At 37.0% G+C, this 23329-nt stretch overlaps 1 pseudogene; it reads left to right on the forward strand.

The window, feature by feature from the left end:
- Window positions 1-14484, forward strand: part of LOC123252218 — a 158711-nt pseudogene extending 144227 nt beyond the window's left edge.
- The last annotated feature ends 8845 nt before the right edge of the window (window positions 14485-23329 follow it).

The raw sequence follows: 23329 nt of genomic DNA on the forward strand, positions 1-23329 counted from the left end.
AATTGGTGGAGAGAAATTGACGTGATTTTTTTTCTTTATCTTGAAGTAAATATACTAGATGAAATCTTTACTCTTTATGTTGGTTCAGTTATATTCCATAGGAAAGCAATGAAAAACCAAATGCCAAAAAAAAAAATTGCCATAGCAAAATATTGCCCTCTTCCTATCAAATATTTCACCTACAGCTATCCCCCTCAAAAAATTTCTCTCTGTTGTCCTTGCACCCTAAGAATACATTATAACAAAGAGTGCCTCTATATGGTTTAAGGTTGAAAAATCAATTTCCTTCCCACTAGTTTCAGTGAAGACTGAAATCCTCTCACAAAAATAATAAATAAATAAATAAACAGAAGCTATATTCTTGTGATCCTAAAACAAAGCAGCTCATGCCATGGTAGTGATAAAAACATTAGTTCTGGATGAGAAAAGAGAGTAGATATTAATGAGCTCTAGAGGAAGGGGGAGGGGGAGTTTATCTTATTCCTCTTTTTTTGTAGAACGTGGTAGTCAAGTTGTAAGGGTAAATTGATGTTGGTAAATACACAGTTCTTCAGTATGTGCCTCTGTAATAAATGTAGCTTAGCCAGTGAACCTGCCAGTCCTTAGAGCACAACTCTACTGATTAAGGAGATAAAAAGAGGATATTGTAGAAAGGGTCATTTCAAGACTAATGATTGCTTACTCCATCACTATGCCACTTCAAAGAGAAGAAGTCTACTGGAAAATCCAGGTAGCAATATGGAGGACTGCAAATCACAGATTATTCAGGCACTATCCCACTTGGCTTGGAAATTATAAAAATGAAATAAATGCAATTCATGGAGAGACTTATTTAGCTAGCCTATTGTTTTATAAAATTATATTAATTGTTTAAAATATAGTTTGTTCTATGGCTCCAAGTGAAATACATACCTTTTATTTATGAATTTAATATATTTTATGAGATTTTAAGTTAGATTTTTTAAAATGTAAAAAACCAAAAGGATAGTGATATGTATATGTTTGTGTGTGTGTGTATGTGAGTGTATGTAATCTAACAAATCAGAAGTAAATCAAACAAAATAATACCACTCTACATCATGGATTTCTGAATGAAGGATTAAATAAGGGAGTAGAGCCTCATGTGAGACTGTTTTCTCTCACAAATTAATTTCAATAACAACAGAAGTAAAGAGGAATGAGAGGTTAAAAGAGATAATTAAAAATAGAAATGTGTTCAATTAGTGAGTTCATCAATTCCCTTAATGTTCAATTGTCATCTCTATATAGATGATTCCCAAATCTATATATGTAGTCTGAACTTCACTCCAGTTCCACATCACCAGATGCCTTTAGGATATCTCAAACTCAACATGTCCAAAAGAGAACTCAATACATTTTTACCAAAATCTTCCACTCTTGTGAATGACTTTGGAGGGTATCGCTATCTTCTTAGGCACATAGTCTCACCTATAATAGACTATATCTAGTCTATTAGAAAATCTTATCATTTCTACATTCACAATATTTCTCACCTATTTTCCTTTTTTCTCTGCTCAAATAGACATAACCATCAGTCAAACCTTCATCATGGTTTAATGGTACTATTCCAAAAGACACATAACTTATCTTCCTCAAGACTCTCTACTTCAATCCATTCTTCTCTACACCAGCTAAATGATTTTCCTAAAACATAGATCAAACCGTGTTACAAACCTACAACTTCCAGAATCAACTATAAACTCCTTTGTTTGACATCTTAAATTCTCTCTAAATGGTTTGTTTTCTGCTTTTCCAGTATTCTCACACTTTACTTTCCATTCAGTGAAAGTTCAACAATTCTAAACTTCCTCAAACTTCCAGTTTTTCAAACTGGACACTCCATTTATCCTCTTCCTGCTTTGCAATATTTGTCAGCCATGATTCTAGCCCCTGTTTGCTATGTCTTAGTTTCTTTGGTTTAAATTCTACCTTCAGTAGGAAGTTGTTCTCAGCTCCCTTTTTTATAAAGTCTCCATTTACTATGTGTATACCTTCTATTTAATTAACTGTTTACATGTTTTACTATCATTAGAATTTAAGCTCCTTGAGGACAGGGACTATGTTTTGGTTTTTTTTTCCTAGTGTTTACATAGTGTTCTTCCACTAAGAAGTGCTTAATGAGTATAAATGCTTTAGTTGTTCCCTGTTTACTGACAGCTTCTCTAATGACTACAAATATGCCCATATCTCCCTCACCCTCTAAAACCATCTCTTGGTCTACTGTCCCTCTGTAACTATTATCCCATATCTTCTATTAAAAACAAAAACTTAATCTCTGTTTTAGAATCAAAGCAGAAGAGTGGCAAAGGTCACCCAGCTAGGAAGTTTTTCATGTTAGATTTGAACCCAGGACCTCCTGTCTTTAGGCCTGGAAATCTCTCTCTCTCTCTCTCTCTCTCTCTCTCTCTCTCTCTCTTTCTTAGTCTCTCTCTTCTCTCCTCTCCTCTCCTCTTCTCTCCTTTCTTCTTCTTCTTCTTCTTCTTCTTCTTCTTCTTCTTCTTCTTCTTCTTTCTCTCTCTCTCTCTCTCTCTCCTCTCCTCTCCTCTTCTCTAAACTCCTTGATAAGATCCTCATGACTCTATTCTTAATATTTTACATTCTTATCTCTCCATTCCATTGAAACTGCTCTCTCCAAGGTCATTACTGATTTAATTGCAATATATACTATCCTTGTTTTTAGTCCTCATTCTTCTTGACCTATGTAGCCTTTGACTTTGTCCATTCTACTGTCCCTCTTCCTTTGATATTCTCTTCTCTCAATATTTTTGTGACACTTCTGCCTCTTTTCCTCCTGCTCATCTGACTGCTTCATTAATGTCAGGCCTCCTAATTATGTGAGTCCCTCAAAGTTCTGCCCTGGGCATTCTTCTCTTATTTCTCTATACTATTTCATTGTATTATCTTATCAGCTCCCATCATTTCAATAATTCAATATACATATAAAGATTCAATATGCAGGTGACTCTCAGATCTTCTTATCCAGCCCTAACCAAACTCACATCTCCACCTACCTCTTGAAATGGATGTCCCATAGACATCTTAAACTTAACATGTCCAAAACTAAATTACCTTTCTCTCCAATCTACATTTTTTCCTAGTTCCCCTGTTCCTGTCTGGGCACCACCATCTCTCTAGTCACCCAAGTTTATAGCTTTAGTTTATCCTTGACTCTTCACTTTTTCACCCCTCATAGTCCATCATATGTCAAGTTATATCATTTATACCTTCATAGCATCTCTTATATATGCCTTCTTCTCTTCTCTGACACTCCAACCAGTCTGGTGGAGGCCTTTGTCACTTCACAACTGGACTATCCCTTGTGATGAAGTCTGGGGATACAAATAAAAATTTTTTTAAAAAAACCTCTAAAATAGCAATAGCTTCCCAGCTCATTTTCAAGCATTGTCTCTCTTCATTATAATCTATCCTCCACAAAGCTATCAGATTAATGATTCTAAAGTCTGGGAGGCAGCTGGGTGGCTCAGTGGATTGAGAACCAGGCCTTAAGACGGGAGGTCCTGGGTTCAAATCCGGCCTCAGACACTTCCTAGCTGTGTGACCCTGGGCAAGTCACTTGACCCCCATTGCCTAGCCCTTACCACTCTTCTGTCTTAGAATCAATACACAGTAGTGATTCTAAGATAGTTGATAAGGGTTCAAAAAAAAAGCAAAGGTCTGATGATTGTGTTCCTCCATTCAATAAATTCCAATAATTCCTTAATACTCCCTGAATAAGATATAAAATTTTGGTTTTTAAAGCTGTTCATAACCTGGTCTCTTCCTTCCTTCCCAGGTTTTTTATACTTTATTCCCTCCATATGGTCTGTTCTTCAGTGACACTGGCCTCTTTGTTGTTCCTTATACACACTCCATCTCTGAACCCAAGCATTTTTTAATGACTACTCTAACTCATCTTTATGCTTGAAATGTTCTTCCTCCTTATCTCCTTCTCTTAGCCTCTCTGGCTCCCTTCAAGTCTCAGTTAAAGTCACATTTTCTGTAAAAAGCTTTTTCCAATGTTCTTTAATATTTTCTTAAAAAATAAAACCCTTATCTTCCATATTGAAATTAATACTAAGTATTGGTTCTAGGGCAGAAGAGTAGGAAAGGCTAGGCAATGGTGGTTAAGTGACTTGCCCAGGATCACAGTATCTGCAGTAAGATTTGAATCCAGACCTTCCTATCTCTAGACCTGGCTCTCAATCCACTGAGCTACATAGCTTCCCCAGTGCTCCTTCATCTGAAGCTTTACTTTTTCCTCTGAGATTATCCCTTTTCCTAACCAGTAGATGTCTTGTTTGTACATAGATGTTTTCATGTTGTTTCCCTCATTAGTTGTAAAATCCTTGAGATCAGGACTATTTTTTACTATCTTTATATCCCCATACCTTATTATAGTTTCTAGTACCCAGCAAGCCCTTGTTACTTAACTGGCTATGATTAAAATATGTATGTTGAATGAATATATTTCTAAATGAATTGTCAAAATTCTATAACAAAGAACAATTCTGTCCAGGAGTTATATTTTATGTTCACAGAATTTTGTTAAATTCGGCTATTTTAAATAACCCATTTGAAGCTAAATGATTATAGTAACCAAAAAAACTTGGACTATAAGTAGAACTGAGAAGATGACTCCTCCTCCCTCCTAAACAGATGTAGAAATGTGGGTATGGAATTTTGCATACATTATCAGACTTTGGTGATATAATGCTTTATTTTGCCAAACTACTTTTTCTCCCCTTTCTCTTTTTATTCTTAATTTCTATATGGATGGCAGAGAGTGAGGAGGTGATATTTTAAATGAAAGTGAAATTTTTTAAATCAGTAGGAAAGGTTCCCTCACCCTAATTATTCATCACAAAAAGCTCAAACAGTCACAGGGAAACTGGATGCTAATAAATTCTTAATCAGTAAAATCAAAGAGTATTTATTTAATAGATAGAAATAGATACTACACTAAAAATATCTTCTAGATAAAGAAAGGAAGAAAAATCAATAAACATTTAGTAAGTGCCTACTATGTGTCAGGAACTCAGAAAATATCTAATAGGTGGAAGATCAAAATCATGTCTCTTGGGCTACATATCAAAAACAGCAAGCCACTTCAAATTCAATCAATGAAGAGGAAAAGGACTTCAAATTCAATAGCTCAGGAGAGCTTCACCTGAGAGTACTTGTTTCTCTGAACTACAAATGCCCAGGTACCAATTAGTTCTCAAACTCCTATTATAAAGATATAAGAGCTTTAGAATGTTTAGTTTTTGTTTAATTGCCTTGTTTTACTTTACTTTTCCTCAATGTCTATAGTCTTTCCTTCATTCTTGAACACTTCCAAAATTCTTCAAAGCACCATGATTAAAAAACTATTAATTTTATAATTGCTGATTTGCTGTTTTCAAAAGGATGTTTTCAAAAATCACTTGCCATTTTCTTTTTTTCTTAATCTTGCAACAAAATTTGCATGCTTCAAAAACTATTCGCCACTATGACGAAAAACAGAGTTCAGATTGAGGCTTAATTAAATAGACTAGGGAATTGCCAAACTCTTTTACTGATCTCCCCAACTTTTTCATGAAAGCAAAAGCCGATCTTTCTAATACAAAACAATTTATTATTGTTGGTATATATGAGTTACTCAACACTCTTACCTCCTAAATCTAAAAAATGAATATCATATGGAGGTCAAATGAAAAGACAAATGGCAGGTATGACCATGGTGGAACATAACCATTGAGGAATTCTAAAAGAAAAACAAAAGTAAATAATGTCATCAAGAAATCAAAAGGCCAAGAGAGAAGAATGGTTGGTTATAGGAGAAAAGGGAAAACAGAATGCCCCACAAATATCCCTTTTAAAGATAATGATATCATAGATTTTAGAGATTATCCAATTCAACTATTCCATTTAAAAGGAAAACTTTGTGCTACTTGGATTTTAAAGTTTAAGGTGAAAACGAAATGCCCCACATTTAGAATATTGTTCACTTCAGATACATACCATCTTTGAATTTCTCAGTGACAATCCACTTTAATGCTAAAAACTCCAGATTATGTATGGAATAACAAGCCTCACTGTCATTCAAGTCTCTGCTAACAAATGCAACTGATTTCTGATGATCATCATTGTGAATACAAGACTACTCCTAAGCACTACAACTTCCTTGTATCTTTATTGGCAACATGAGTACAGGTGTGAGTCAAGTGACCAGTCTTTAAAATATTGTTCATATCTGTCTGTCTGTTAATCTTCAAGGCTTTTTTGGGTTTTAAAACAATTTGAGTTTCTTGCCCTTCTGATATTTTACTTCTTTGATTCTATGTGTTCAAATAAACTCATTCAATGGCAGATCCTACAGCAGGATATAAGCCAAGAACACCACCAAAGAAGGGTAATTGTTCAGAGAAGCCAAACCCAAAAACACCAACCTCAGAGAAGCTATAGAGCTCCAATGGGAGAAATGATCAGAGTAATAACAATTATGGGGAAGCATTGAAAGCCCAGCTACAGTAAGACAGAGAATCAGAGCAATATGAAGCAGCCAGAATTTGACCCAACATCTACGCAACTCCAGCCTAGTCCAATATTTAGACAACCTGAAACTAAAACAGCAGAATAGAGTCAGGAAGACCTGAATTCAAATCCAGTCTCAGATATTTATTAGCTGCATAATCCTGAGCAAGTCACTTAATCCTGTTTGCCTCAATTTGTTCAACTTCAAAATAAACCAGAGATGGCAAACCACTCCAATAGCTTTGTTAAGAAAACCCCCAAAAAGGTCCCAAAGAGTCAGATATGATCAAAACGACTGAACAACAACAACAAAAAAAAAAATCTCTGCAAAAAACTAGGGCCTGATTTTAGCAAACATACTCAGGATCCAGCAGAGCATTCCTGTGCCATTCAGGAGTATGGGAATAGATTTTGATCAAAACATAACTCCCCAAACCAGAAAATGAGGCAATAAATATGAATAAACAGAAAAAACAACACAAGTGAGAAATATTTTAGACTGAGAGAAGCCTGAGTAGTAAATCCAAAAGAAAAAAGAGGCTCTACAACAAATCCAAGTAGAGCCTCAACTAAAGGAGTGTCCTAGCCATAAGAACTATAAGAGTTCTTCAAATCAATCAAACAAAAGATGCAAAATAGAATAAATAGCAAGGGAGAGGAAAACTGCAAGGAAATATAATACCTCAAAACAAAGGACAAATCTTACTCAAGAATTAAATTATAAAAATTAGAATAGGCTACTCAGAAAAGCATAACTGAATTAAGAAGAAATATAAAAAAGATGTGGGGAGGGGAGGAAATACAGTAAAAAAAAGAAGGTAGAGATAATAAAGTGTAAGGAATGTAATCTCAAAAACAGTTTACCTCTAAAACAAGATGATGAGAAACAAATTTAGAATCATTAAATTACTTGAAAATCACGGTCCTCTCCAACTTCCATAAAAAATTTGAATACTTCATTTCAAGATATATTAAATGAAAATACACCAGATCTCTGAGATGGACAGTATGAAAATAGAATCTGACAGTTCCCTGCTGAATGAAACTCAAAGGAAAAATAGCCAAAATCCAGAATAACTATGTAAAAAAAGTTCTACAAGAACTTAGAAGTTAAGAATTCCAGTATCAAGGATAACAGAAGATAAGATACAATCATATAGAAGGCAAAAAATAAGCCCTTACAGACAAGACTAATCTATCCAGTTAAATAATGATCCTACAAAGGAACAAATGAAATTTTAATGAAATTGAAGGTTTGTGAATATTTCTACTGAAAAGTCCTAAATACTGAATAGACACTAAGAAATGGAACTGTACATAGACTTAAATAATTGAAAGAGATTATACAATGATGTATTTTATGTCTTAGTAAGCAAAGAAAAAAATTACATTCAAAGATATTAAAAGATAATAGTTATATGAATAAGCAAAGATAATTTTATTATCTTTGAGGATTCTTGGAATAAATAGATAATAACAAGAAAAAGAAGAAAAGGAGAGAACTAATCTCATGAAACAGGAGAGAATGAAATGAAAAATGTTCAAATAAGTAAGAAAGGATGAGAGAAGTTAATGATTCCATTAACCTATTTTAATCTGGACTGGACAAAGGAAAGTTAAAAACACTCATGGATGATGATGTGCAAATACATTAAACTAAAAGAGAAATATACAGAAAATGGAATTTGAAAAATAGAGCAAAATTGGTAAAGAATAGCTATCATCAAAGCAATCCCATAGCCAGAAGTCTGAAAGAGGAATTCAGAGAAAAGAAAGAATATAAAACTAGTGACATGGAGGGAAAGGAGAGGGGTAACAGAAAAGAAACATATGAAATACTTTACTCTGCATTTTGAGTACAAATATGCAAGAAAAAAACATATTTAACATTAATTTAATATGCAAGTCATTTCTACCTTAAAAAGTACAAAATAGCAACAATCCACCCATGTCCTTAGACATCTCTCTACAACAAATTATTTGTGGTAATATTTATAGGAATCTTGAATAAGAAAAAATGCCATAATATGTTAAAAATACAGTATGGAAATAACATTTCAGAACTGTAGTCACTTAATCTACTAATACTACCCAGAACTATAATTCTTTCTTTGACCATTAGAATATAGGATTGAAAGAGTTTCCTCCCTTTGATTAATATCTTAACCCTTGAATGGAAAAGAGGGTCCTACCCTTAAGTAAATCTTGCTGCCAATCACTTCAGGATTCTAGGGAGGAAAAGCTCTTATCTAGAGAAAAGTAAAAGTTGATTATTACTTTTTAATAATATTTTTATGTTAATAGCAATTTTCCAAAGTCATACGATCCATATTGTCTTCTTTCCTTCTTCCCTCCCCCATCCTAAAGCTGACAAGCAATTCAATCTGGATTATACATGTATTATCACACAAAACATATTTCCATATTATTCATTTTTACAAGTAAATAATCTTATAGAATCAAAAACCAAAAAAAATGATAAATCATATGTTTTTATCTGCATTTCTACTCCAACAGTTCTTTCTCTGGAAGTGGATAGCATTCCTTTTCATAAGTCCTCAGAATTTTCCTGGGTCACTATATTGCTGTTAGTGGCAAAGTCTATCACATTTTTTCATTCCACAATATTACAGTTACTGTATATATGATATATACATATAGGTAATATATGATCTTCTGGTTTTGCTTGTTTCACTCTGCATCAGTTCATGTAGGTCTTTCCAGCTCTTTCTGAAATCATCTTGCTCATCATTCCTTATAGCAAAATAGTTTTCCATCACCTTCATATACCACAATTTGTTCACCCATTCCCCAATTGAGGGACACCTCATTACTTTCCAATTTTTTGCCACCACAAAAAGAGCAGCTATAAATATTTTTGTACAAATAAGTCCTTTCACATTTTTTTATCTCTTTGGGATACAGACCCAGTAGTGGTATTCCTGGATCAAAAGGTATACATCCTTTTATAATCCTTTGAGCATAATTCCAAATTGCCCTCCAGAATGGTTGGATCAGTTCACAACTTGACCAGCAATGCATTAATGCCCCAATTTTGCCACATCCTCTCCAACATTTATCATTTTTCTTTACTGTCATATTGACCAATCTGATAGTTGTGAGGTGGTACATTGGATTTGTTTTAATTTGCATTCCTCTAATCAAAAGGAATTTAAAACATTTTTTCATATGATTATTGATAGTTTTGATTTCTTCATCTGAAAATTGCCTGCTCTACCCTTTGGCCTTTTATCAATTGGGGAATAACTTGGATTATAAATTTGACTCAGTTCTTTATATATTTGAGAAATTAGACCATTATCAGAGAAATCTGTTATTAAAAATTTTCCCAATTTATTGCTTCCCTTCTAATCTTAGTTGCATCGGTTTTGTTTGTACAAAAACTTTTTAATTTAATATAATCAAAATTATTCATTTTACATCTTGTAATGTTCTCTGTCTCCTATTTAGTAATAAATTCTTCTCTTCTCTATAGATCTGAGAGGTTACTCTATGTTCCCCTAATTTATTTATAATATCACTCTTTATGTTTGAATCATATAGCCATTTTTATCTTTTCTTGGTATATGGTGTGAGATGTTGATCTAATTCTAATTTTTGCTATATTATTTTCCAATTTTCCCAGCAGTATTTGTCAAATAGTGAGTTCTTATCCCCAAAGCTGGGATCTTTGGGTTTTTGCTTACTGCTTTTGATATATTTCCTGGAATAATAGGTTTTATTCTTTGCCTTCCCATTGTCCAACAAGAAAAAGAAAGATATCTTAAATGAGAAATATTTATTTCTTGCAATTCTCATAAAAGCTAAAAATCATATTTTTAATATGTCCACAAGTGTTAGGCAAACTCCTTTTTTTTTTATCAACTTCTTTTTTGCAAAAAGAGAATGGGAAGCAAAGAAAGGGAAAAGTAGAAGAGAAAGGGATAGAGAGAAATGCACAAATAATAGCATAATCCTGAACTCTTCCAAATTCTGTGTCACAAATGTTTTTTGATACCTATATCAGGGAGATACAAATCAGATAAAGAAAACTATGGAGGCAGATTGTGGAAAGATGGTGGCATACAAAATCACCTTGCTATCCAAATTACCCCACAAACAAGCTTCAAAGATTATTCCTAGGTCATAAGTCTGAGAAAATGAGAAGATGCTGTTGCCCTCTACAGTAAAATGGAAGTTGAGAGGAGGGGAAGGTTTTAGGAAGAAAGATAATGAGTTAAATTTTGATCATGTTTAGTTTAAGATGTCTACCAGACATCCAGTTTGAGATATTTGGAAGATGGTTGGAGATGTTAGAGAGGTTAGGATAAGATTTTGTTAAAGTTAAATTAAGAACTCCTGGTTCTTAGTTTCCATAATTTATTAATATTCATTTGAAATAGATAAAGCAGATAGGTAGAGGTTAAAGACTATTTCTATTCTAATTCTAACCATGTGTCCACATAGCTATCTCCATCAGCCATGATCCTCCATGGCCTCCATATAAGGGAATAGACCAAGGCCCCCCCCCCCACCCAGCCCCAATTTTATCTTTACTTTTGCCCCTGATTCATCACCTGTGCATTCACATGCTGTCCATTCATGCAGCGCAGGAACACAGGTTGGACAACCCCGGGGGGAGGGAGGTTCCCTTTACACAAAATCCCCCCTGTAATTCTATTGGGAGACAAGCATGTTAAAATCTTTGCACTTGGGGTCTTAGGACATTAACATGCCTAATCTCCACAATGAATCATTTCACATAACCAGCTTATACCTCTAAAGCTTCTTTTTCTAGAGGTATTTAAAACATTACACTTTACAAAGAGAGAATTACAACAGTTTGGGGATAAAAGGGAAAGAAAACAAAAAGAAAACAAAAATAATTGATAGACACATTGACAAAAAGCCAATTAGGGAGCACTCCCCATCAGCATAAGAGTTTACATTCAGAATAAATGATATGTTCAACCCACTTTCAGTTCAGTTTATTATATCCCAAAGTTCGCTCTGGATCTTTTGATGCAGTGTGTGGTTTCCATGGACATCCTTATGGCACCTTCTCCAAAAGCTCTGCTTTCTTGATTTGGGATTCTCTCTTCCTAAAATTTCTCCAAAAGATTTGAAACCTTGGATTTTAGGGTAATTTTACAATCCCCCCTGAGAAGGGCATTGGCTAACACCAGAATCATGCCAGAATAAATGACTGAGTTATGAGGTATATAAATCAATTGTCAAAAGAAAACCAACCCCCCCCCCAAAAAAAAAAAAATAAAAGAGAAAAAAATAAATTTTGGATAAAAAAAATATCAAAATCTTACGTGTATATAATTAAGAATAAAAAAATAATAAATCCTTAGTAGGTCATTGAATCAACACCAAGGCCCATTAAAGTGATTTATGTCCTACAAGCCTGCAGGACAATTGCAGCAATATTGCACTTACCCACTGGCAGCTAGGACTACAGAAAATCGCCACACTATAAAAGAGAAGGGACTAGATTCTGAGGCAAAATGGAAGTATGCTTCCCTGGTCTGATTTTACCTTCAATTTTAGGGATAGGAGAGCCAAAATGAAAGCCAAACAAAGGTACTTGTAGGAATCTGGTATGGGGAAGTCCAGTGTCTAGATTTGTCGAACAGCCGCTTCCTCAAACCTCAAAACAAGTCCTGGGTCTTAGCACAGGTCCTCATCAATCCCACAGGGATTGTTGGTCTTCTTGATGCTGTACTTCTTGGCACTGTGCAGTGGCTCTTTTGTGATCTCTTCTTCTGAAATCAGACACAATTATTAGTAAAAGTCCCATAATATTTAACAATCAATGGCAGATTTCCATAGTCTAAAGCTTTTGGGTATGCATTGGTATTAAAGCTAATAGATATTGTAAACTTATCCATCAAAATAAAAAACATTAATACTGATTCCATGTACTTCAAGTACAAAAAATAAGAATAAAAAAATTCAAATATCATATTTTAAATATAAAGAAAAACAATAATAAAATATTTTAAATATTAGGAATCCATAATTCACATTCCATGTGACAATGTGTCAGCGAAGCAGAGGCACAACACAAAGGTTTTTTGTTTTTAACTCAAAAGTGAGCTCTATTTTTCCTCTAACTTGGCCATGATCCACAGTGTGAGGGTACGTAATTTTTTCACCAGGAAAAAGATTGTTATAAACAGTAGTAGAACAGCTAATGCTGATTCTAAGACATATCACCATCCCCAATATTATAAGAGTCCATTTGATGACAACTACAAGCAAATCCGTTCCCTGCAGTCATAAGAGGTTCCACCAGTTATCATTAGGATTCACATGAATCTCTATAGCCTCTTGCTATGTATAATTTAAAATGAAGCTCATTCATATTCATCACAATTTCTCCAGATCTATTTACATAAGAACAAGAAGACTAATTAATAAAGGCATGCACCTCCCTCCCACCACCACCCCTCCTAGCCTTTTTCTGCCCCTTCACAGCCTGATTCTAGTTTCCCCCCCAGTCTTCCTCTGACCACACACCCCAGTCTAAGAAAACCCCCTCCCTTGCTCCCTGAGCCCCTCCTAGCCCTAGCCCTACTGCCAGGATGCCCTGTTCCAGGCACAGACCCCCTTAGATGGAAGGAGGTGGGGAGGAGGGGCCCAGACCACAACCTCCCCCCAGCTGTCCCAGCGCAGCAGCATGTCCTCCATGGGATCCCCAGTGTCCGATGTTCTGGTGTGCCTAATGGACGGTACCATGGTGCCCCTGGCTGAGGATAAAATGGCCTCCGTCACAGCCCAGGACCTTCACTGCACCATCCTGGAGACCCTGCAGCATTTCAAGGAAGGCCATCGCCCTCTGGTTCATCTTATGCTTGCTTGAGGTGCAGCTGAAACCGAAACACCAGCCATACAAGGTGTGCCCTCAGTGGCCAGACCTGCTGTTCTGCTTCACTGGATGCCCCTGAGGACCGCATCGCAGTGGATGAGCCTTCCCTGCAGTTCCGAAGGAATGTCTTTTCCCCAAATCAGAGGGAGCTATAGGTCAACAATGAGGAAGTCTTGAGGCTGCTATAGGCAGAGACCAAGTTCAACTTGCTGGAAGTGTGCTATCCCTGCAGTGCTGAGGACTGCCAGAAGCAAAGCGCCCTGGTGTGCCGCCTGAAGCTGGGCCCTTACCGCCAGCGCGAGCAGACAGCCAGTGCTGGGAAAGAGAAGCTCGACTCCTTCCTGCCCTCTCATCTCACAGCCTTCCGGAGCAGGGAACCTGGCTGGTCCCCGGGGAAATCAGGGCTGTTGAGCCCCTACCAGGAGGTGAAGGAGGAGGCGTCAGGCCCAGAGGCCGAGTTGCTTACCAAGCATTACCGGGCCTACCTGCACAAGTGCCACAAGCTGCCCTACTTTGGGTGCGCGCGCTTCTGAGGTGAGGTCGACAGCCGGCCCAAGGCTTTCTGCATCGAGGCGGGAACAAGGCCCTGACTGGGGGAGTCCCGGTCTTGTACACTAAGGAGAAGCACGTCCTCTTGACCTGCGCTTCCAGGAGCTGTCCTGGGACTCCACATGCTTGGGTGAGGATGAGCATGTCCAGTGTTCCACGGGGAGAGTGAGGGCACCCGGTTAATAAGCTGCTGAAGCTCTACACCAAGCAGGCAGAGCTCATGAGCAGCCTCATGGAGCACTGCATCGAGTACTCACCAAGGAGCCCCCACTACCCCAGGTAACCAAGGTCAGCCCCTTGGCCACCCCGGCCTGCCACCTCCTGCCGCCTCTCAGCACCACAAGCTTCAGAGGCAGAGCAGTGTGGTCTGCAGCCAGATTCAGCACCTGGCCGCTGGCAAGGAGATCAAGAGAGTGAAGCCCAAATGTACAACTTCCTTCTTGAGTCGCCAACTGTCCCTGGGCCCATCCTGTATGCCTTGCCTCAATCCAGCCCACGGACGTGGAGCAGAGAGATTGGGATGAGGCAGATTTGAAAAAAAATCATCCAGAGGAGCTGATGAGTTCACTAAATGAAATAGTATGAAGAAAAGAAAAGGTCCTAGGACAGAGAGCTGTGGAACCACTCTGGTTAGAGGGTTAAGGATACAGCAAAGGAGACTAAGAAGAAATGGTTTGATAGGTAGAAAAAAAAATAAATAAAAATAAAACAAAAACAAGGGAGAACAGTGTCTTAAAAACCTAGAGAGAAGAATATTAAGTAGAAGAAGATTGAATTGGCTCACCAAAAGGGCAAAATATGTGTGCAAAATACTTGAGAATCTTCCAAGATATTCATAGGGAACTCGGTGGATATAGCTATAAAAGTTCCGGTTTTTATAGAAATAAAGTCCAAACTAATTGGCAAGGTCAGGCCAATATGATAAAAATGACACTAAATTGATCAAGTTATTTCATGCCAAAATGATTATTTTATAGAGCTAGAAAAAGAAATCAAAATTCATCTAGAGAAACAAAAGGACACAAAGCTCAAGAGATATCATTTTAAAAATGGGCAAGGAAGGAAGCCTAAAAGCACCTGATATACTTCAGAACAGTAACTATCAAAGCAATTTAGTACTCAATAAGAAATAGAGAGGTGGATAAATGTAAGAAATTAAGTATATAACACAGAGAAGTAAATGAAAACAGTCATGTAGTGTTTGATAGACATAAACAATTACCGCAAAGGGAAGAAAAACCAGAAAGTAGTGTGACAAATAGACTACAACATATTCCAAGATAAATTCTAAATGGAAGCATGACCTAGACTTAGAGGGTAACTTTATAGAAACAAGGAAGAAATCACCTTTCTCATCTGCCTATGGATAGGAACAGAATTCATCACCAAATGAAGGATTTAAAGCATCTCAGAAGATACAAATGTACAATTTTGATTAAATAAAATTTAAAAGTTGTTGCACAATCAATGCAGTTAAAATTAGAAGAAAAGCAAGAAAGTGGTTATGTTTAATGTTCAGTTCTAGAACTTCTATGATAAATTCTTATAACTAGTTAATATAAAATTCTTTCAAAAACATTTTATACTACATCTAGACTTTTCGATCCTATTCAGGACAGGCAAGTCAATATATCGGAAGCATCAAGATGCCCTAAGGAAGAGACAGGAAGCAATATATGCTAGGAAAATCAAACAACAACCACCACTTTGACCAGCTTGTCCCCTCAGAACTGGCACAGCTAAGTGGGCAGCTGGGTAGCTCAGTGGATTGAGAGCCAGGCCTAGAGACTGGAGGTCCTAGGTTCAAATCCGGCCTCAGCCACTTCCCAGCTGTGTGACCCTGGGCAAGTCACTTGACCCCCATTGCCTACCCTTACCACTCTTCTGCCTTGGAGTCAGTACACAGTATTGACTCCAAGACGGAAGGTAAGGGTTTAAAAAAAAAAAAAAAGAACTGGCACAGCTAGCCCAGGACCCTGAATCCAAGAGCCTTTAGAATCACAATGTCACATCCCTACCTCAGACTACAAGAACTGCTTCTACCTCAGTCCCTAATCATTATTGGAGGGAGAAATATTTTCCTCACCAATAAATTAATTAATCAACCAACATTTATTAAGTGTCCACTATGTGCCAGGCATTTTGCTAAGCACTAGGGATATAAAAAGAGATGCCACTACTAGCTAGAATCAACTACCAAGTATCAACAGATAAGGAAAAGGGAATGGTAGACCATAGGTCCTGCCCCATAACCATCTGAGGAAGAAAATATAGTGAAGAAACAACTGAATCTCTCCACCAATTGCCAACCACAAGGCAATGAAGCAGCAAGGCACCCTGACAGAAAGATAGTAGTATATGCCAAGCAAATCAAACCACCACTATGTCACCTAACATCTATCTTCCCTTGGACTCTGATGGAGACAGCCTAGAACCTTCAACACAAGAGCTCTGAGATGAGAAATGCTTCTTTTCAGTGCCCATATCCACCATACTAGAAAGCCACCCTGGTGGAGATGTAACCTGGCAACTCTTCCTGCTCCAGTTCCAGCTACAAATACTAAAGGCTCAGAAAAGAATAGTTTTGACACTCAAGTCCTCAGCACTGAAATATGGTTCAACATCAGGAACCTTTTTGATTTTATCATTGAGAATGGCATTAAAAAAGGACTACCATGTGCTTTACCATTATACACTAAGGATCACGGGATCTTTCTGTTTTGCAACAAAAACCTTCCAAATGTGTTATAAGCAGAGACGGGCTTTGCTTTTCTGTTTGTATGACCAGTGCTTTGTACAATGTAAGTTCTTAATAGTAAGTTTTCATTCATGTATGTACTCAGGAGTAGAGACCAAAATTGTCTGGATTAAAACATAAATATGAGACCTTAAAATTGTGTGTTTGATGGGAAAAAATCTCTTGGAATTGCTTTTATACTACATATTGTGGCATAATTGTGAAGTCATGAAAAAGCAACTGTTAAGAAACTGTGTTACTATCCATAATTCCAAAGGAAAGGAGAAGAGAATATTAGGAACAGATGGAATATGGGTTGAGGGCAGAGATTTGCAGTCAGAACTAGAATAGAGAGGAGATACAGCTAAGGAAAGTCCATGAAAGTGGAAACTTAAGAAAACATACATAAGAGGCCATTTAAAATTCAAAATACACTCTTAAAATAACAATTTAAAATTGTCCATCATTTAGTAAAAATATAGTGTACCATCCCTCAAAAATTGATACTTGTTATTAAATTAGACTGAATTACACTCAGAACAAAAGCCCCATGAATAAATCAGAAGGAAAAACTCACACCTAAATGAAGCAAAAAATCCAAAAGGTGTAGAAAGCCTTTCCAACATTCATTTTTTGAAATAGATACCAATTTAAATAGCCTATATGTTTTTTAAATCATAGTTTCAACTGTTGTTGTTTTCATTATTGTTGCTCAGTCATGTTTCAGTCATGTCTAGTTCTCTATGACCCCATTTGGAATCTTCTTGGCAAAGATACTGGAGTAGTTTGTCATTTCCTTCTCCAGCTTATTTTACTGATGAAGAAACAGGGGTAAACAGGGTTAAGTGACTTGCCTAGTGATTATCTGAGTCTGGATTTAAACTCTGTCCTTCCCGACTCCAGGCCTAGAGCTTAATCCACTGTACCACCTGGCTGCCCTTTTCATCCCTTATATGTGCACATTCTTTTTTATAAAATGAGATTATATTCTCAAAAATGACTGTACAAACAATATCGTGCCCTTCTGTATCCATTGTTTGTTGTTAATTTCATATCACACTTTTTCAGTTTATGAAAAGAAAAATTATTTTCTGAAATTTTGCACTGCCAACTTGAGCTATGGTCTAAAATATTCTTCTTCCTGCCATTTATATCATCTGAAATTTGACAGCAGAGAACATCTATTTGAATTTTTGAGAAGGATATGTAGGACAGAGTAAAATATAGCTTTCTCCTATCTAGAATGACTGGCTCCATGCTATTGACAGACCTAATGCCACATTTTTCTCAAAGGAATCAAAGCAGACATAGTTTGCAGTAAGAGTAGTCATCCCAATGCAATCACGTCTGAGAGCTCAGCTATTTTATTTCTCAATACATCCTCCTTCTGAAGTTCCACATAAGTTTTGTTTGCATGTGTTTTAAATGTATTTGTATGTGTACATGTTTTTCCCCAGAGATAAAAAGAGTTCCTTAAAAGGAAAGACTAGCATATTTTTTCATCTTCTCAATACTCCTAGCTCAGGATCCAGGACAGAGAAGAAATTTAATGATGAGAACTTATTAAATGCTTGTTGGTTATTGCAGATTTGTCTCTCTCTTTTGGAATTTATTTATTGCTCTTTACATCACAATCACTGGGGCTGAGAAGAGATTGGAGATAAACTTCTTGATCTCAAAGTCTACTATCTTCTACACAAGTTCTAGCTATGTTCTAACTAAGCAGAATATAGTTCTCCCTCTCCAGACACTACATGACTATTGCTTAAACTAAGATCATACTGTCAACTCACATTAGACATCTGGTCCATTTAAACCTCTATTTTCTTTTCACAGAAGCTTTTTTACTAGGTACCTCTCCTACCTGCAATATGAGTTGTTCTTACTCCAGCTGTAAAACTTTATAATTGATCAGTATTAATTTCATCTCATTAGATATAGCCTTTTATTTTAACCTATCAAAATGTCCTTGGGTCTTGGATCTGCCATAAAATGTGTTAGCTATCTCTCCCAGACACATGGCACGTACAGATTTTACAAGCATATTTAACATGCATTCAACCATGTCAATAAAGGCAGTATTGAATGAGTGGGTGTAGGGCTCTATTTAAGGCCTCCTGATAAGTTGGCATTGACCAATTAATGATTTCTCTTTGGGTTCAACCATTCCACCAGATATCATTCACATATTACAACTCTCCATTTTGTCCACAAAGATATGAATGAGAGACTTTGTGAAACTGTGAGGTGAGGCAAGGTGAGGTAAAATTTTAGACTGGCGTGACATTTTTAAAACATGGATAATTTGGAAAAAAAAAAACAAAATCAATTCAGATATAAATGAAACAAGTGGAAGAAATCTTGTCAAAAAATTTCTCTGAGGGTAGCTGGGTAGCTCAGTGGATTGAGAGCCAGGCCTAGAGACTGGAGGTCCTAGGTTCAAATCCGGCCTCAGACACTTCCCAGCTGTGTGACCCTGGGCAAGTCACTTGACCCCCATTGCCCACCCTTACCACTCTTCCACCTATGAGCCAATACACAGAAGTTAAGGGTTTAAAAAAATTTTTTCTCTGACAAAATTTTCATGTCCAAGATATATAATTGACATAAATACATGTCATTCTTAAATGGATAGTAAACAAATATAAAAACATCAAAAATTAAACAAAAAAATCCAAGTTTTAAAAAATGGAATTTTCAGTAATTCTATGGGTTATATGTAAAAATATAATTATAGAGGTTCTTTTTGTTGTAGTATAGCAATGATGAAATTACAGTAGCCCCATGAAGTGTGAGTAGAGATGAGCCTTCAAGGCCTACCCAAAAAATGTTCTTGGAGCTCCCCTAAACAACTTCCAGGGACATTTGTAGTTCAGTGCTGAAGAGTATGGAACTCTGGGATTGTGTGGGAAACCTTCATTCTTCCACTGGTCTTATTCCAACTGTGACAGCATCAGGACAGCAAATTGATCCTTCACTGAAAAAGGAAAAGCATCCTCTGTTTTCCCTTCCTCTTCATTTCACTTTTGTGAATGTGGTGAGAAACTCTCCAATGGGGAATGAGAGAAAAGACATTCTTCCCCAACTCCAGCATGGTATCAATGTATACATGGCAACTAAAGCATATGTTTTACCTTTGGAGAACCTGAGTTTGGATCTCAAACTCAGAACTGCCTTTTCTTCTTTGTCTTTCCTAAAAATAGGCTACTAATCCTGAAATAGATATTCCTGGCCTTGAAGGAAACCTGAGAAATCATCTGAATGCTCAACTGGTGCTGACTGCACCATGGGAAGTACTCACTGTTACCATTGCAATTGGGGTAGAGGGGGGCTTGTTTTAAGTGAAAGAAAACCACCACAAATAGAAGGATAAACCCAAGCCCTGGTCTAACTTTATGAGAAGAAAAGGAGACAGAACAGAGCAAAGGAAAAAATGGAATGCTAATTCAGCAATCCTAAAACATGTTTTATGTTTTTGACATTAAGTATCAACCTTCTGAAAGAGCATAACATTGTTGTAAATGATTACTTGGCTACTTGTCTTTGTTAATGTGCACTTGTGAATCTTTTGTGTTAAGCATTTCTAAAGTGAGAAAGGAATAAATATCTATCCTATACCTGATTTATATGGTATCTTGAGAACTTTTTATTTCTCTAGTTGAGGTAGATCCTAGAGATTACCTGAATTCAAGTGATTTTTTTTCCTCAGGGATCTAGGGAAGGAGTACAAAGAACCAGAAAGTTTGAGAAAAGAAACTGGCTCCTCTTCCTAGAGGACAAGGTATACCAAGAATGAACCTGGTTCCCATGAATGGATACAGAATTAAGATAGTCTCCTTACAGGAAAGAGAAAGAGCAGGTGCCTGAGTGCCCCATAGGTAGAATAGATGCCCTATTTATGTATTGTTTTAGAAGGAAAGAATGGGAAACAAAATGGGTACCTACAAATTAGAAACCATCAAAACAAATTATGAATATAAGAGAAAATCATTGAAATGTAAGAAATGGTTAAAGAGAGATTCAGAGAAATCTGGGGAGGTGAAGCTAAGATGGTGGCAGAGTAGCAGAAGCCTTCTGAATCTCTTTCCAATAAGTCATTACAAAGCATCTCAACAGGACAGAAATCAAAATCAGACAAGTAAAGGGGCTCTCCCATTGGAAGCAGTCTTAAAAGTAGGCAGGGTTTGGAGATTTCCATGCTATAAGAGGGCTATATAAATGGAGATTTTGAACCTTTGGACTTCATCCCCCAGAAGTCCCTCAGTATTTCCCAAAATTCACTCTAATCTCTCCTGCATTTCCATGTTTGTGTGGACATGTTATTGTTATATAAGTTCTGTAGCTCCTCCCTCTTGCTCTCTTCTTTCACAAGCAGACCGAATGGTTTGGGTAGATTCTTAACTTTAGTTATTATTAATAAACTTTTAAAAATATAATACTTCTCTTTTGCATATTAATTTAAATCTTCACAGGGTGAAATTACACTTATCAAAGCACAAGCTCATCATCCTTCCCCCACACCATCTACTGCACCAGAGTCAGAGTATAAGAATTTAAATTTAGGTTTTATGCTAAATATGAGAATTCTAAAGTAATATTATAGTTGCTGATTTTAAAATATTACAGCTAAAATGACTTTTAGCAGTTTTATTTACAAAGAAGTGGAAAGAGTGAAAGTGAAAAAATGTAGATTAGGAGACAGAAAGTACTGCCTAACTACTAATACCCTGAGTTTAATCCTAATGTCTCCAGACCGCAAATGTGAATCTGACAGTGAATCTCACCAGAATCCAAAGTCCTAATTAGGAAGCCAAAATCTGAAGAGACAGGAGATGCTGAAGAATCTGCAGAAAGCCTTCAGTGCACAAGAGACTAAAACTGCCTAGAATATCATTGAAGGGAGTGTCCCACCAAAGCACCAATGAGCAGAGTGTGTCTCCTCTATAGTACAGAGAGGGGGGACATAAAAGTTTTGCAGGCTTTGGCTGAGTTCTTATGTCAGTTAGGAGTTTAGAATCTTGAGAAAAAGTTTCAGTTGGACCTGGGAACTCATGGAGGGAACCAGGGTCCAGCTGAGCTGCTTCTTCTCCTTCCTGAGATTGAAAACCTAGCCTAGTTTTGGAGCATTTTTTGAGATTTGTTAATTTAGGTAAACCCTTTGAATCTCCATACCCTACCTCATTTTCCTACCTTAATTTCCCTTACCCAAATGTCTGTGAGGAGTGAATAAGGAGAGTGAATGAGAGAGTTAGTTCAAATCTGTGAGAGTTTAGCTCTACCCTTGCAGTAATTTATCTAGAGAGGTTTTGTAGCCATCATCCTAATCCCTTTTGATTTCAAAATCACCTTGAGAGCTGAGTAAAGGCAGAACTTTTCTCAGACTCCATTCCTGCTTCCCTTCCCCCACCTGAGGTTTCTCTAAGCAGCTGTTAGGGCTTCCTTAATCCTTTTACCCTGACAATCTAACCTGAAAAGACAATAAACCCTTTTGTGTTTAAAACAGACCTTTTAGTTACTTTGTTAGTTAATTAGTAAGAAAGGGAAGAAGAAGAATAGAACCAACATACTCTGGGCTTGAAGGGAAGCCGGGTATCCATCTTGAAGGAAGGTGTAACTTCAAAACAAGTCCCTTCCCGTGAAATTAACTAAAGCCTGTAGTTAATTTCAATCAGTCTATTTCCCTTCAGTGTGTCTTTAGTCTAAGTCCTAGTCTGTATGCCCTGCTGCTGTTTGTTTGCCTGTTTAGATTAGTTCATCCTCTCCCTGGCAATCCTTGTTACCTCAGTGTTATACTCCCGGACTCCAGACATTCCCTTATTTTCTCCTACCACCTAAGCTGCCATCCTTCATCATTGAACCTTCCTTATCCACTTTATTGCCTTAACTTCCCTATTACCTAGTCTATTCACTTGAATACCTTCAGCCTTGAATCCCTTGTTTTGTCTTGTTCCCTGATCCTACCAGTTATACCCCTAGCTTCAGCCTCATATTATATCCTGCATCTCCCTATTACATCCTACCTAATTCTCATATTAACTCCCTTCCAAATCTCCTATAACATCTTTCCAAATCCCCTATAACGCCTCACCAAAGAATCAAGGAAGGAATCACTTCACTCACCACTGCAGGATCCAAGAAAAAAGTCTCCTCCTCCACCCCAGCTCACCAATGCAGAGTCCCAGACTGAATTCACAAGCTGGCCTTTTTAAAGCAGTTTTCTGATATCACTTGCTATTGCCCCCTCACTTTACAGGTACCAATTACAGTGTTTCAATTTGCCTAGCATTGCCCAAGGTGGGGTGACAATAGCCTCTGGAGTTGTCACCCACTCTAGCAAGTGACTTGTGAACTCTCATTCTTAGTGACTGAAAAGGTAAATTTTTGATTGATTGACTTAAAAGTTGCTGATTTGTAGACAAAGACTTTGATTCACTCCTCATAAGAGTTGGGGCAATCTCTAAATTCTCAGGGGCTGGCTGAAAGCACCACCAACTTATCCCTGAGGGCAGTGGAAGGCCTTGGCAGTGAAGACCAGAGGATGGTAGTAAGAGAAACTTGAAGAAAGAAGAAAAATAGGATAAATTATACCACATAAAGAGGCGCATGGGGGAGGGGAAGGAAGAATACTATTA

The sequence above is a fragment of the Gracilinanus agilis genome, chromosome 6 (genome assembly GCF_016433145.1).
Source record: "Gracilinanus agilis isolate LMUSP501 chromosome 6, AgileGrace, whole genome shotgun sequence".
Lineage (NCBI taxonomy): Eukaryota > Metazoa > Chordata > Mammalia > Didelphimorphia > Didelphidae > Gracilinanus > Gracilinanus agilis.